The following is a 13,726-nucleotide window of genomic DNA, read 5'->3' on the forward strand; positions in this document are numbered from 1 at the left end:
GTCTTCTTTTGAGAAATGTCTGTTCATATCCTTTGCCCACTTTTCGATGGGGTGAAAATTCTTTTCTTTAAGAATGTTGAATATTGGCCCCCACTCTTTTCTGGCTTGTAGAGTTTCTGCCAAGAGATCCACTGTTAGTCTAATGGGCTTCCCTTTGTGAGTAACCCGACCTTTCTCTCTGGCTGCCCTAAACATTTTTTCCTTCATTTCAACTTTAGTGAATCTGACAATTATGTGTCTTGGAGTTGCTCTTCTTGAGGAGTATCTTTGTGTTGCTCTCTGTATTTCCTGAATTTGATTGTTGGCCTGCCTTGCTAGGTTGGGGAAGTTCTCCTGGATAATATCCTGCAGGGTGTTTTCCAACTTGGTTCCATTCTCCCTGTCACTTTCAGGTTCACCAATCAGACGTAGATTTGGTCTTTTCACATAGTCCCATATTTCTTGGACGCTTTGTTCATTTCTTTTTACTCTTTTTTCTCTAAACTTCTCGCTTCATTTCATTCATTTGATCTTCAATCACTGATACCTTTCTTCCAGTTGATCTAAATGGCTACTGAAGCTTGTGCATTCGTCACGTACTTCTCGTGCCATGGTTTCAGCTCCATCAGGTCATTTATGCAATGGGTTCAAACTTCCTCCTTTAGCTTGGAGAAGTTTGATCGTCTGAAGTCTTCTTCTCTCAACTCATCAAAGTCATTCTCCATCCAGCTTTGTTCCATTGCTGGCAAGGAGCTGCGTACCTTTGGAGGGGGAGAGGCACTCTGATTTTTAGAATTTTCAGCTTTTCTGCTCTGTTTTTTCCCCATCTTTGTCTTTTATCTACCTTTGGTCTTTGATGATGGCAACGTACAGATGGGGTTTTGGTGTGGATGTCCTTTCTGTTGGTTAGTTTTCCTTCTAATAGTCAGGACCCTCAGCTGCAGGTCTGTTGGAGTTTGCTTTAGGTCCACTCCAGACCCTGTTTGCCTGGGTATCAGCAGAGGAGGCAGCAGAAGAGCGAATATTGCTGAACAGCAAATGTGGCTGCCTGATCATTCCTCTGGGAGCTTCATCTCAGAGGGTTACCTGGCCATGTGAGGTGTCAGTCTGCCCCTACTGGGGGTGCCTTCCAGTTAGGCTACTTGGGGATCAAGGACCCACTTAAGGAGGCAGTATGTCTGTTCTCGGATCTCAAACTACGTGCTGGGAGAACCACTACTCTCTTCAAAGCTGTCAGACAAGGACATTTAAGTCTGCAGAGGTTTCTGCTGCCTTTTGTTCAGCTATGCCCTGCCCCCAGAGGTGGAGTCTACAGAGGCAGGTAGGCCTCCTTGAGCTGTGGTGGGCTCCACCCAGTTCAAGCTTCCCTGCTGCTTTGTTTACCTACTCAAGCCTCAGCAATGGCAGATGCCCCTCCCCCAGCCTGGCTACTGCCTTGCAGTTCGATCTCAGACTGCTGTGCTAGCAATGAGCAATGGTCCATTGGCGTAGGACCCTCCGAGCCAGGTGCAGGATATAATCTCCTGGTGTCCTGTTTGCTAAGACCGTTGGAAAAGCACAGTATTAGCGTGGGAGTGACCCAGTTTTCCAAGTGCTGTCCGTCACAGCTTCCCTTGGCTAGGAAAGGGAATTCCCTGACCCCTTGAGCTTCCCGGGTGAGTTGATGCCTCACCCTGCTTCGGTCCATGCTCGGTGGGCTGCACCCACCGTCCTGCACCCACTGTCTGACAAGCCCCAGTGAGATGAACCCAGTATCTCAGTTGGAAATGCAGAAATCACCGTCTTCTGTGTCGCTCACACTGGGAGCTGTAGACTGGAGCTGTTCCTATTTGGCCATCTTGGAACCGCCAAATGGATTATTTGAAAAGACTAATAAAATTGATAAACCATTGGTAAGGTTGATCAAGGAAATGAAGAATCATAAATTAAAAAGGAGTCTATTATCACAGAGTCTATAGATATTTTTAAATTATATTATTTAAAGATATTAACTTTATGTCTCTAAATTTGAAATTTTTAATGAAATGGATAAATCCCTATAAAAAACAATTTACCAAAACTGACACATGAAGAAATAGAAAATATGAATCATTTTGTAAACTTTGAAGGAATGAAAAACCATAATAAAGGCCATCGTGATTTCCCCAGAGTTATTTCACTCCCTTTTCCCATGTAAATCTTAGTTCCAAATCTTTGAGAAGGTACTCCTTATTTCAGCAATAGGTATCGTCAGGGTTTTTTTTTAATTATAAGGACATATTTTCCCTTCTTCATCTTATTTAACTCAGTGTTATAAAACTGTTCTATGATTTACTTTTGAGGATTGTATATATTAGTTTCTCATCTATATTTCATACCCTAGGAGTTGAGATCATATAGCATGATAGCAAAGGGAGAGAGGGAGAAAAGAGGGAGATGTGGAAGGGGAGCAAAAAGAGAGCTATCCTGATTTGGATTGTTACAGTTCTGTATCTGCACCCTGAGCAGTTTATTTACGATGGAGAGAAAATAAGTAAAAATATATGTGACTTGATTTTCAGTTTTAAAATGTGTTAGCGAGAAAAAAACTCAAATCAGCCTAAATCTTTATGCTTACTTTATAGAAATAAAAATTTTCTGTACTATGTGGTAGAAAGGAATGTGGGCCATTCTTGGAAACTGTTCTTCAGACTACCTGGTAACCTATCAGTTAATCAAAGCATTTGACATTTTTTCTAAAGAAAAGAGGATGAAAGAATAACTTGACCTTTCTTAAAAAAAAATATACCCATGGATTCTGCATCCTTGCCAGTTGTCTATTACATAGTTTGTTGAGACTGTACAACAACGTCTGGAATTTCTAAACCTCAGCACTATAAAAATAATTCGCTAGAACTGCCTCAAAATAATTTATATTCTGTAATTACTTAACACTGCACTTTGAACTACAGTATGGGATGGATGTGCTAGGAATTGTGCTGGGTTCAGGAGGGTTCTGCACAAAGCCTCTTTTGCCGTAACTACCAGGCTCTTGATGTTTAAGAATTTGTGTTGATAGGCCCTAGAAACTTTGGACCTACAAGTACTGGAGCATATTTATTGTAGCACAGAAGGCAGTTGATGGTGACTGATACAACGTTGGTATAAACAAGGTCACCAGTGTTCCAGTATGAACATTCAAGAGGTCTTAGGGAAAACAAAGAAATCACTTTCACCAAGAACTTTCAATTGCCTGCTCTCTGACACTAAACCAGAATTTAAAAAATGAACTGAGTTCATTTTTTTCCCCTTGTCTCTTGGCTAAAAGACCACAGGAAACTGATCCTTCACTGAATTTCAAGCAAAAATTGTATTGCTTTTGGTGAAATCCATTTTTTACCTCAAGGATTGAGCTCCAGGTTATCACATCAAAATAGATTTTCTTTAAAAATCTGAAGTTTGGCCTTGAATTTTAAAGTAAATTCTACTTGAATTATTATATGGGATGAAATATTTGAGTATTAACCCTTTTCTCTCTCTTTCAATGGATTAAGACAAATACAAGCACCTTTTAAAAATCAGGCAGGGAAATAAATGCTAATTAAATTCTCTTACCAATAGTATTTCATTTTGTGAAACAAACTTTTCTAAATCAGATAGACTTCACTGAAGAGTGTTTTTGATAATGCTGAATGGAATTGAGTATGATCTCCCAGATATAGATGCATTTTGGACTTCTCATCCACTTAGTCTTTTTCATTCAAACTGGAAAATCATGTGGTTTCATTTTTATTATTTTTTTAATTGAGAGGATTGTCAGGAGAAAATGTGTGTGGCTTTATTTTTATTTTAATCAACAAGATTGTCAGTAGGAAATTCATTCTGAATATAGCACACATGGAGCAAATATTCCTTTTTGGTCATGACATTTTTTCATTATGATGGGGGTTTGCCAGGGCATATACCATGTTTTAATGCCTTTTACATATAAAATCACAACATGATAAGACTTTAGATCTCTCTGTAAAAGTTGAGGTATAATGGGAACTAGCATGCTCTGACTGGCTGCCTCAATTAATAAAATAATCAGGAAATCTCTAGGGTTTGGGTATCCCTTGATGACCTGCATAAACCCTAGTTCTTATAAATCTGTTCATCCTTTTGCATCAGGGGAAGAAGAGAAGGAAAGCTGGCCTGTTGGTAACATACACAGCATTATGCTTAGAAGAACATGGGTTTCTTCCATGCTACCATCCTACTCTTGGCATGAAATCATAATCCAGTTTGTGAACCTACAGTCATACATTTGAAGGAACTACACACATAGGAGACAGTGTGACCCTAGGCTCTGACTGGGTATCTTTGTTTATATTTTGATAAAGAAGTTTATGGAAAAACTTATTTTTAATTGAACAATAATTTGAGGCATGGTAAAAAAAAATATTATGTATTGTCTAGGAATTATTATTTCAGATTTAGAAAAAAACATGAGGTTTTAACTTGAAGAATATTTTCAGGGCAAATCTATGTTGTTTCTTATTTATTTACACTTTGGTACTCTAGAACACCATTAGGATGTCTTGTTTCAGATTTTAAAAGTAGGTATTATCCCTTTGATCCCTTCATGTGCAAACCAGCTTAGCAACCTGCCCCTAGGAGAGTAACCACAGAGCCAGTGGATCTATCCCATGCTCCCTTGCATGAACCAGCCTGGCACTTTGACCACAGGGAAGCAGCGTCAGAACCAGCAAACTAGCCACACAAACTCTAGCAGCCTAGGTCACGGAGGCACTTGTAGGCATCACTGACATTGACTACAGAAACTTCAGACAGACTACGCTACTGTCCTCACCCAGAACCAAAGTCAGTGCACTCTACCCAGCTGACTCCCTAGGATACATCTTCAGGTGAAAGTCTTTCCCTCTGGAAGCTACTGTATAAAATAGGAAGAGGCAACTCTTCCACGAGATGTGCAGATATCAACAGAGGGACACAAGAAACATGATACTACCAAATGAGCACAGTGATTCTCCAGTTACTTAACACAAAGCAATAGAAATTTGTGAATCTTAAGGAAACTCAGAGAGATACAAAAGAACACAGATAGACATTTCAAATACATTGGGAAAATAATTTATGATCTGTATAAGAAATTGAACAAAGAGATAGATGTCATTAAAAAGAACCAAACAAACTTCCACTTGAGCAGCCTGAGACATCCATGGGTGGGGGCATTTTCTCCTTCAACTGCTCCTACCACAGCCTTTCTGAGGCTTTTCCTAGCGAGGCCAAGAGGGTCTTTGAGGAAAACTGCATCCGGACATGCCTTGAGGGAAGGTGTCAAATGCAGAAGCATGGAAAAGAGTTACAATTTGAATATGAAACCATTTTTCTAGCTCACCTTAGAGAAGACTGTTGACACACTAGTCGAAATGGTTCCAATCGCCTACCTTGCAAGGCACTTCAGGTTCAAAGAATTTCCTTTGTAAAAACAACAAGGGAGGTGTCACAGTTTTCCATTTAGATCAACAAATTCATGTTCTTACCATGGAAAATTCAGAGAAGACTGAAGTGGTTCTTCTTGCTTGTGGCTCCTTCAGTCCTGTCACCAAGATGCACCTCAGGTTGTTTTAACTAGCCAAGGACTGCATGAATTGAACAGGAAGATATAGAGTTGTCAAAGGCATAATCTGTCCCGTTGATGATGCATACAAGAAGAAGGGACTCATTCCTGCCCATCAGCAGGTCATCATGGCAGAACTTGCCACCAAGAATTCCAAATCATTGGAAGTTGATACATGGAAAAGTCTTCAGAAGGAGTGGACAGAGACTGTCAAGATGCTAAGACACTATCAAGATAAACTGAAGGCTAGTAACTTTGATCACCTGCACGACTCACCTACACTAGAAAGGCCTGGACGGAAGAGGAATTTCATGAGCTGAACAAAGACAAAATTCTAGTCAAAAGAAATCCCTAGAGCCAAAAACAAAAGGTACGCCAAAGGTTAAGCTGCTGTGTGGGGCAGATTTACTGGAGTCCTTTGGTGTTCCCAATTTCTGGAAGAGTGAAGACATCACCCAAATCATGGCAGACTATGGGCTCATGCATTACTCAAGCTGGAAATGCTGCTCAGAAATTAATCTATGAAGCTGATGTGCTACAGAAACACTGGAGCAACATTCATGTGGTGAATGAATGGATCGCTAATGACACCTCATCCACAAAAATCCAGAGAGCCCTTAGAAAGGGCCAGAGCCTCCATTACTGTACTAGATCTTGTCCAAGAATACATCAAAAAGCATAATTTGTACAGCTCTGAGAGTGAAGACAGGAATGTTGGGGTCATCCTGGCCCCTTTACAGAGAAACACTGCAGAAGCTAAGGCATAGAAATTCTACCGCATGATGTTTTGCACTTTCCTTTTAGGGTTCGAAACAATCTGGGTGTTAATAACTGGGAAAAGAAATTGTGGTTCTGTTGCATAAACTAAAGATTAAAAGTTTAGTAAAAATCAGTGGTAAGTTAAAATCAGGGTTTTTTCTTGTTTCTTTTTATCAGAAGTTGCTAAGATGAATGTTTTCCATATGGTCTTTTTCTTAAAAAAAAAAAAAAAAAGTGTACAATTCTCTTTATCTTTAAAACAAGAGATTAGCAGCACACGAAAACCAGAAGAATTTTCAGTGAAACTAGCTACAATCAAGAAGTCAAAAAGTACAGTCTAGCTCTACCACATAAAAGGAGCAAAGTGTGAAAAGTAAAAGCTCATTTAAAATTCTAACTTAGGTTATAATGAGAATTGACATTTATGCATGCCTGTTGTGAGTAATCTGCAGCTAAGGTAGACAAAGAAAGGAATTCTTACAGTGGTGATCGTGTAAAATGCACCATTGATACATCATCTCCAGTTTTGCAAATAAAGGTTGTGCATATGCCTGGCAGAAACATTGTACCAATAGTTAGTTCTCTGTGACACACATCACAATTGTTGACTAAAGTTTGGCAAGACCTATCTGCCTGGAGCTTCATCTTTGGAAGTAGGGAGTGAAGTCCAAGCCCTCATATGTTTAGAAAGGTATGCAAGTATTTCTGATGCCCGCCAGAGGTAGAGAGCTGTTGCCTTATACTTTATACACATTCACTTTTCCGTGTTATGGGTCATGCTCTAGCCTTGGTCATCCACCCTCTCTTTATCTTCAGGAACAACTTCAGAGTTGACATCATGCTACCTTGAATTGAGAGAAACACAGAGAATGAGAAGTCTATTCAAGGATTTTATGACTGAGTGCTCTTACCCTTTATTGATAGCTTAATCAGAAGATCTAAGTGGGTTACAGCAGCACATGCTGTGTAGTCCCATCTACTTGAGAGGCTGGAGCAGAAGGATCGCTTGAGCCCAGGAGTTTGACACCAGCCTGGGCAAAATAGTGAGAACTCATTTTTAAAAACTCTGAAGTTTCTGAAGGGCCCTGCTGTTTCTGATCCAGCCAGCTATGATTCTGCCATTTGTGAATTTAAGCAGAAAAAGGGTCTGTTTTCTCATATTTTTTTCTTCTTGTCCTTTTGTATGAAGTTTAACCGAAAGCAGTATTCTCGAATAATTAGTCATAGCTTCATGTTAAAAACACATGCTTGTTACATAGTTTTCTACTGATTAAAATTTTGTGAAAGTTTTACCAATTGCTAAAGCAGAAAGACCAGAAATAGCTTTTTGTAGAATCGTTTTGGTGTTTGTGAAAATTGTCCTATGATAGAAACAGGACTAAAGTTAAATTTCTAATGAAAATATAATAATTTGCCTTTTTGCAATTTCTTTCATTCCTACACCACCCCAGATGAAGGCTTTGTAACTCCAGAAGAAAAAAGAAATACTCAGATATGTGCAATTGTATAGCCAGATCTGAATCTACAGTTTAAAAAAGAAAAATGTTAAATACAGTTAAGCAAATATATGTGCTTCAGCTCCCACCTTACTCTTACTAAAGCCTACGGACCAATTCTCAAAAACAGGGAGGGTGCAAAGCCTGACAGCTAGCAGCTTTCAGGATCCATCTGCCAAGTGAATGAAAGGTTGGAATCTCAAATCCTACAGATGAGAGTCATTTTTCTCCTCCGTAGCTTCTTGGAGTTTAAGAATTGAAGCAGCCCTGAAAAGTAATGATTGAGCAAGAAGAAGCTATAAGAATTGAACTCTATTTCTTCTGGGTAACTATACCTAGTTTATCTGAAGTGTTGTGTGAACTGCAAAAGGTTGCAATGCTGGAAACTTCTCTCATACTGTCATGCCTTCCTACTTAGAAATGCCCATGCTCTGCTCAGCTATGACTCTACTGACCTCAGGACCTCAGGACCTCATTGGACAAGGCACGTGGTGACCCTTGCAGGAGACGTGATAATGGTGAAATGATTCTATTGTTATGTTATTTATGGAGCAACAACTTTGTGCAGAGAACGAGCTGTGTGGCTTTTTCTTCCAATGCTGAGGATGCTGCTGATGCTGCCATGTAATAGCATACTTTTGGGTGTCCTCAAGGATAGAACTTCCCCTTTGAATAATGAAAATTAGAACAATGAACTTCACAGGGGAATAAATATTAATGACTGATGTGAAGAAAATATGCCATTGTTTATTCCCTACCACATCATTTCCATAACTGGCTGTTGTACTGTGAATTTAGAGGAAATGTGTTGTGCCGGTGTTTTGTTTTGCTTGTTTGTTTGATGCTGGGGGTTTTATGTGCTGTACACTTTACCCCTTACATTGTGTAATTTGAATGCAGCAAACAAACCCACAGTAAAAGTCGTTTATTGGTATCTTCATTCAGATGAATGGAGAGTCTTTGTGGTACTGTCAAAAAAACCAAAAATAATAAAAATAAAAACAACCAAACAGAAATTCTGAAACTGAAAAATTTAACAAAATGAAGAAATACAATTCAGAGCTTCAACAGCAGACTAAATTAAGCAGAAGACAAAAATTTGTGAACTTAAAGGCAGGTCTTTTCCTATAACCTAGTCAGAGATCAAAAAGAAAAAACAATGAAAAGAACAACCAAAAGCAGTTGGACTTCTGGGACACCAACTAAGCAAACAAATATTTGCATTATGGGATTTCCATAGGACAAAAGATGAAGAGAGACACAGAAAGGTTACTTGAAAAAAATAGTTAAGAACTTCCTAAGTCTTTGGAAAGATATGTACATCCAGCTCCATGAAGCACAAAGGATCCCAAACAGATTCAACCCAAAGAGGTTCTCTCCAAAGCATATTATAATCAAATCCTCAAACGTTTAAGACAGAAATCCAAAAGCAGTGAGAGAAGAGAATCAAGTTACATATAAGGAAATCCCCACTAGACTATCAGCGGATTTCTCAGCAAAAACCATGCAGGCCAAGAGAGAACCAAATAATAAATTCAAAGTGCTTAAAGAGGTGAGGTTGGGGGGGTGGGGGGGGACTGTCTACCTAGAATACTATACTCAGCAAATTTATACTTCAGAAATGAAGAAGAAATAGTGTTTCTAGGCAAGAGAGAGCTGAGGGAATCCATCACTGCTAGACCAACCATATAAGAAATGCTAGAGAGAGTGCTTCAACTGGATGTATTAGGAAAATAATTACCAGCATGAAAAAAAATGAAACTATAATCTCATTGGTAGAAGTAAATTTATTATCAAATTTAGAATACTCCATTACTGTAATGGTGGTATATAAACTTTCAGTTGTCTAGTTTGAAGATTAAAAGCTAAAATGGTCAATGATTACTACAGCTACAACAAGTTGTTAAAATACATACACAATATGAAAAGATACAAAAGCAACAAAGTTATAAATTTGGTGGAGGAGGCCAGGTGTAGTGGCTCATGCCTATAATCCCAAAACTTTGGGAGGCTGAGGCTGGGGGATCACCTGAGATCAGGAGTTTGAGACCAGCCTGGCCAAAATGGTGAAACCCCATCTCTACTAAAAATACAAAAATTAGCTGGGTGTGGTGGTGTGTGCCTGCAGTCCCACGTATTCAGGAGGCTGAGGCAGGAGAATTGCTTGAACCTGGGAGCTGGAGGTTGCAATGAGCCAAGATTGCACCATTGCACTCTAGCCTGGGCAAAAAAGCAAGACTCTGTCTCAAAAAAAAAATTAAAAATAAAAAATAAACAAATTTGGGGGGTAGAAGGTAAGTCTAGAATATTTGTATGTAGCCAAAGTTAAGTTATTATCACTTAAATTGTCTATTATAACTACACAGTTTTTAAAATGTAAGCCCCATGGTAACCACACACACAAAAAAAAATTACAGCAGATACACAATGAAAAGGACCAAAAAAATCAAAGATTATCACTACAAAAAAAATCACCAAACCACACAGGTAAACTATAAGAGAGGGAAAAAGGAACAAAGGAAATACAAAACAACCAGAAAATAATTTAACAAAATGTCAAGAGTAAGTTCTTACCTATCAATAATAACCTTGAATGTAAATGAATTAAATTTTCCAATTAAAAGATATAGAGTGGCCGAATGGGTAGAAAACAAAACCCAACTATATGTTACCTACAAGAGATTTACTTTACCTATAAGGACACACATGGACTGAAAGCAAAGGGATGAAAAATGATATTCAATGCAAATGGAAACCAAAAGACTACAAGAGTAGTTATACTTAGATAACAGATAAGTTGAAAATTGAAAGGGGAGACAAAAAAGGTAAATCTATAATAAAGGGGTCAATTAGCAACCAATTATAACAATTCTAAATAGATATGCACCCAACACTGGAGCATATATAAAACAAAATATTATAACATCTAAAGAGTGATACAGACTGCAATACAATAACAGTAGGAAACTTCAACGCCCTACTTTCAGCAATAGCTAGATCATCCAAACGGAAAATCAGCAAAGAAAACCACTGGATTTATACTGCACTCTAGACCAAACGGACCTAACGACATTTGCAGAACATTTCACCCACCAGCAACCTACAGAATACACATTTTTCTCAAAAGTACATTGAATTTTCTCCAGGATAGATTATATGTTAGGCCACAAAACAAGTCTCAACAAATTTTTAAAAATCAAAAACATATTATTTTTCTGATCACAATGGAATATAATTAGAAATTGATAATAGGACTTGGACTCTGGTAGGGGAACATCACACACCGGGGCCTATTATGAGGAGTGGGGAGGGGGGAGGGATGGCATTGGGAGTTATACCTGATGTAAATGACGAGTTGACGGGTGCTGACGAGATGATGGGTGCAGCACACCAACATGGCACAAGTATACATATGTAACAAACCTGCACGTTGTGCATATGTACCCTAGAACTTAAAGTACAATAAAAAACAAAAAAGAAATTGATAACAGGAAGAATTTTGGAAATCGTACAAATACATGGAAATTAAACAACATGCTCCTGGAACAACCAATGGACCAATCAAAACATTTAAAATGAAAATTTAAAATGTCTTGAAACAAATGAAAATGGAAACACAACACACCTCAATCTATGGGATATAGCAACAGCAGTTCTAAGAGGGAAGTTTATAGCAATAAATGCCTACATCAAAAAAATAGAATGATATCAAATAAACAACCTGACATTGTAACTCAAGAAACTAAAGAAAGAAAAAATAAGAACAAGCTAAATTTAAAATTAAGAATGAAGGGAATAATAAAGATCAGAGCAAAAATAAGTGAAATAGAGATTAAAAAATACAAAACATCAATGAAACAAAGAATTATTTTTAAAAAGATAAAGTAAATTGACAAACCTTTACCTAGACAAAGAAAAAAGAGATAAGACACAAATAAATAAAATCAGAGATTAAAAAGAAGACATTACATCTGATACCACAGAAATACAGAGAATCATAAGAGACAATTATGAACAACAAATTAGAAAATCTAGAAGAAATGGATAACATATAACCTGGACACATATAGCCTACCAAAACTGATAATAGAAAATGTGAACAGACCAATAATGAATAACAAGATTCAATCAGTTATAAAAATTTCCGATCACGGAAACGCATGGGACCTGATGGCTTCACTGCTGAATTCTACTGAATATTTAAAGAATAATTAATACCAATTATTTTGAAAGTATTCCAAAAAGCTGAAGAGGAGATAATTCATCTAAATTCATTCTATGAGGCCAGCATTACCTTGATACAAAAACAAGTCAAGGACACAATAAAGAAAGAAAACTACAGGCCATCTCCCTGATGAATATAGGTGCAAAAATCCTCAACAAAATATAAGCAAACCAAATTCAACAGCAAATTAAAAAGAAAGTTCACCATGATCAACTGGGAGATGGAAGGATGATTCATCATATGCAAATCAATAAGCATAATACATCACATTAATAGAATCAACGACAAAACGGATGCAAAAAAAAAGCATTTGATAAAATTTAAAATTCCTTCAGGATAAAATCTCTCAACAAATTAGGTATAGAAGGAACATACCTTAACACGATAAAGGCCAAATATGATAATTCCACAGCTAACATCATACTGAACAAGAAGAAGTTGAAAGCTTCTCCTCTAAGATCTGGAACAAGACAAGCATGCCCACTTTCAACACTTTCATTCAACATAATACTTAAAGTCCTACCCAGAGCAATTAGGCAAGAGAAAGAAATAAAGGCTATCCAAATGGAAAAGCAGGAACTCAAACTGTCCCTGTTTTCATATAACATATTTTTATATATAAAAAACCCTAAAGACTCCACCATAAAACTATTAGAACTAATAAACAAAATTAGTAAAGTGGTAGGATACAAAATCAACATACAAAAATCAGTAGCACTTTTATGTGCCAATAACAAACTATCTGAAAAATAAACCAAAAAAGCAATCCCATTTACAACAGTTACAAGAAAAAAGATACTTAGGAACAAATTTAACCAAGAAGGTGAAAAATTTCTACAATGGAAATTATAAAACGTTGATGATGAAATTGAAGAGGACACAAGTAAATTGATAAAGATATCTTGAGTTCATTGATTAGAAGAATTAATATTAAAATGTCTGCACTACTCCCAAAGGATCTACAGATTCAATGAAATCCTTATCAAAATTCCAATGACATTTTTTCAAAGAAATAGAAAAAAATCCTAAATTCATATGAAACCACAAAACATCTTGAATAGCCAAAGCAATTTTGAGTAAAAAGAACAAAGCTGAAGGCATCATACTAGCTGACTTCAAGATAAACTACCAAGCTATGATAACCAGAACAGCATGGTACTGGCATTAAAATAGACACATAGACCAATGCAACAGAAGAGAGAACACAGAAATAAGTTCAGGCACTTAAAGCCAATTGACTTTCAAAAAACATGCCATGAATACATATTGGGGAAAGAATAGTCTCTTCAAAAAATGGTTCTGGGAAAACTGGATATCCACATGTAGAAGAATGAAACTAGACCCCATCTCTCATCATATACAAAAATCAAATCAATATTGACTAGAAGCTTAAATCAACCCAAACAATAAAATTACTAGAATAAAACATAGGGAAATCCCTTCATGACGTTGACCTAGGCAAAGATTTTTTTTATAACATCTGAAAAGCATAAGCAACAAAGGCAAAAATTGATAAATGGGATTACATCAAACTAACAACTTCTGCACAGCAAAGTCAACAGTTAACAAAGTGAAAAGATGACATAGAGAATGGGAGAAAATATTTGCAAAGTATATATCTGATAAAGGGTTAATATACAGAATACAAAAGAAACCCAAACAACTCAATAGCAAAAAAACACATAC

At 37.2% G+C, this 13,726-nt stretch overlaps 1 protein-coding gene and 1 pseudogene across 2 annotated transcripts in view; both read left to right on the forward strand.

Annotated features, from left to right (window-relative positions):
- Positions 1-13,726, forward strand: part of TSHR (thyroid stimulating hormone receptor) — a 192,255-nt gene that overhangs the window by 90,660 nt on the left and 87,869 nt on the right. The gene's annotated exons all lie outside the window — the stretch shown is intronic.
- LOC105531717 lies at positions 5,485-6,549 on the forward strand (annotated as a pseudogene).

Source organism: Mandrillus leucophaeus, unplaced genomic scaffold (genome assembly GCF_000951045.1).
Source record: "Mandrillus leucophaeus isolate KB7577 unplaced genomic scaffold, Mleu.le_1.0 Scaffold90, whole genome shotgun sequence".
Classification (NCBI taxonomy): domain Eukaryota; kingdom Metazoa; phylum Chordata; class Mammalia; order Primates; family Cercopithecidae; genus Mandrillus; species Mandrillus leucophaeus.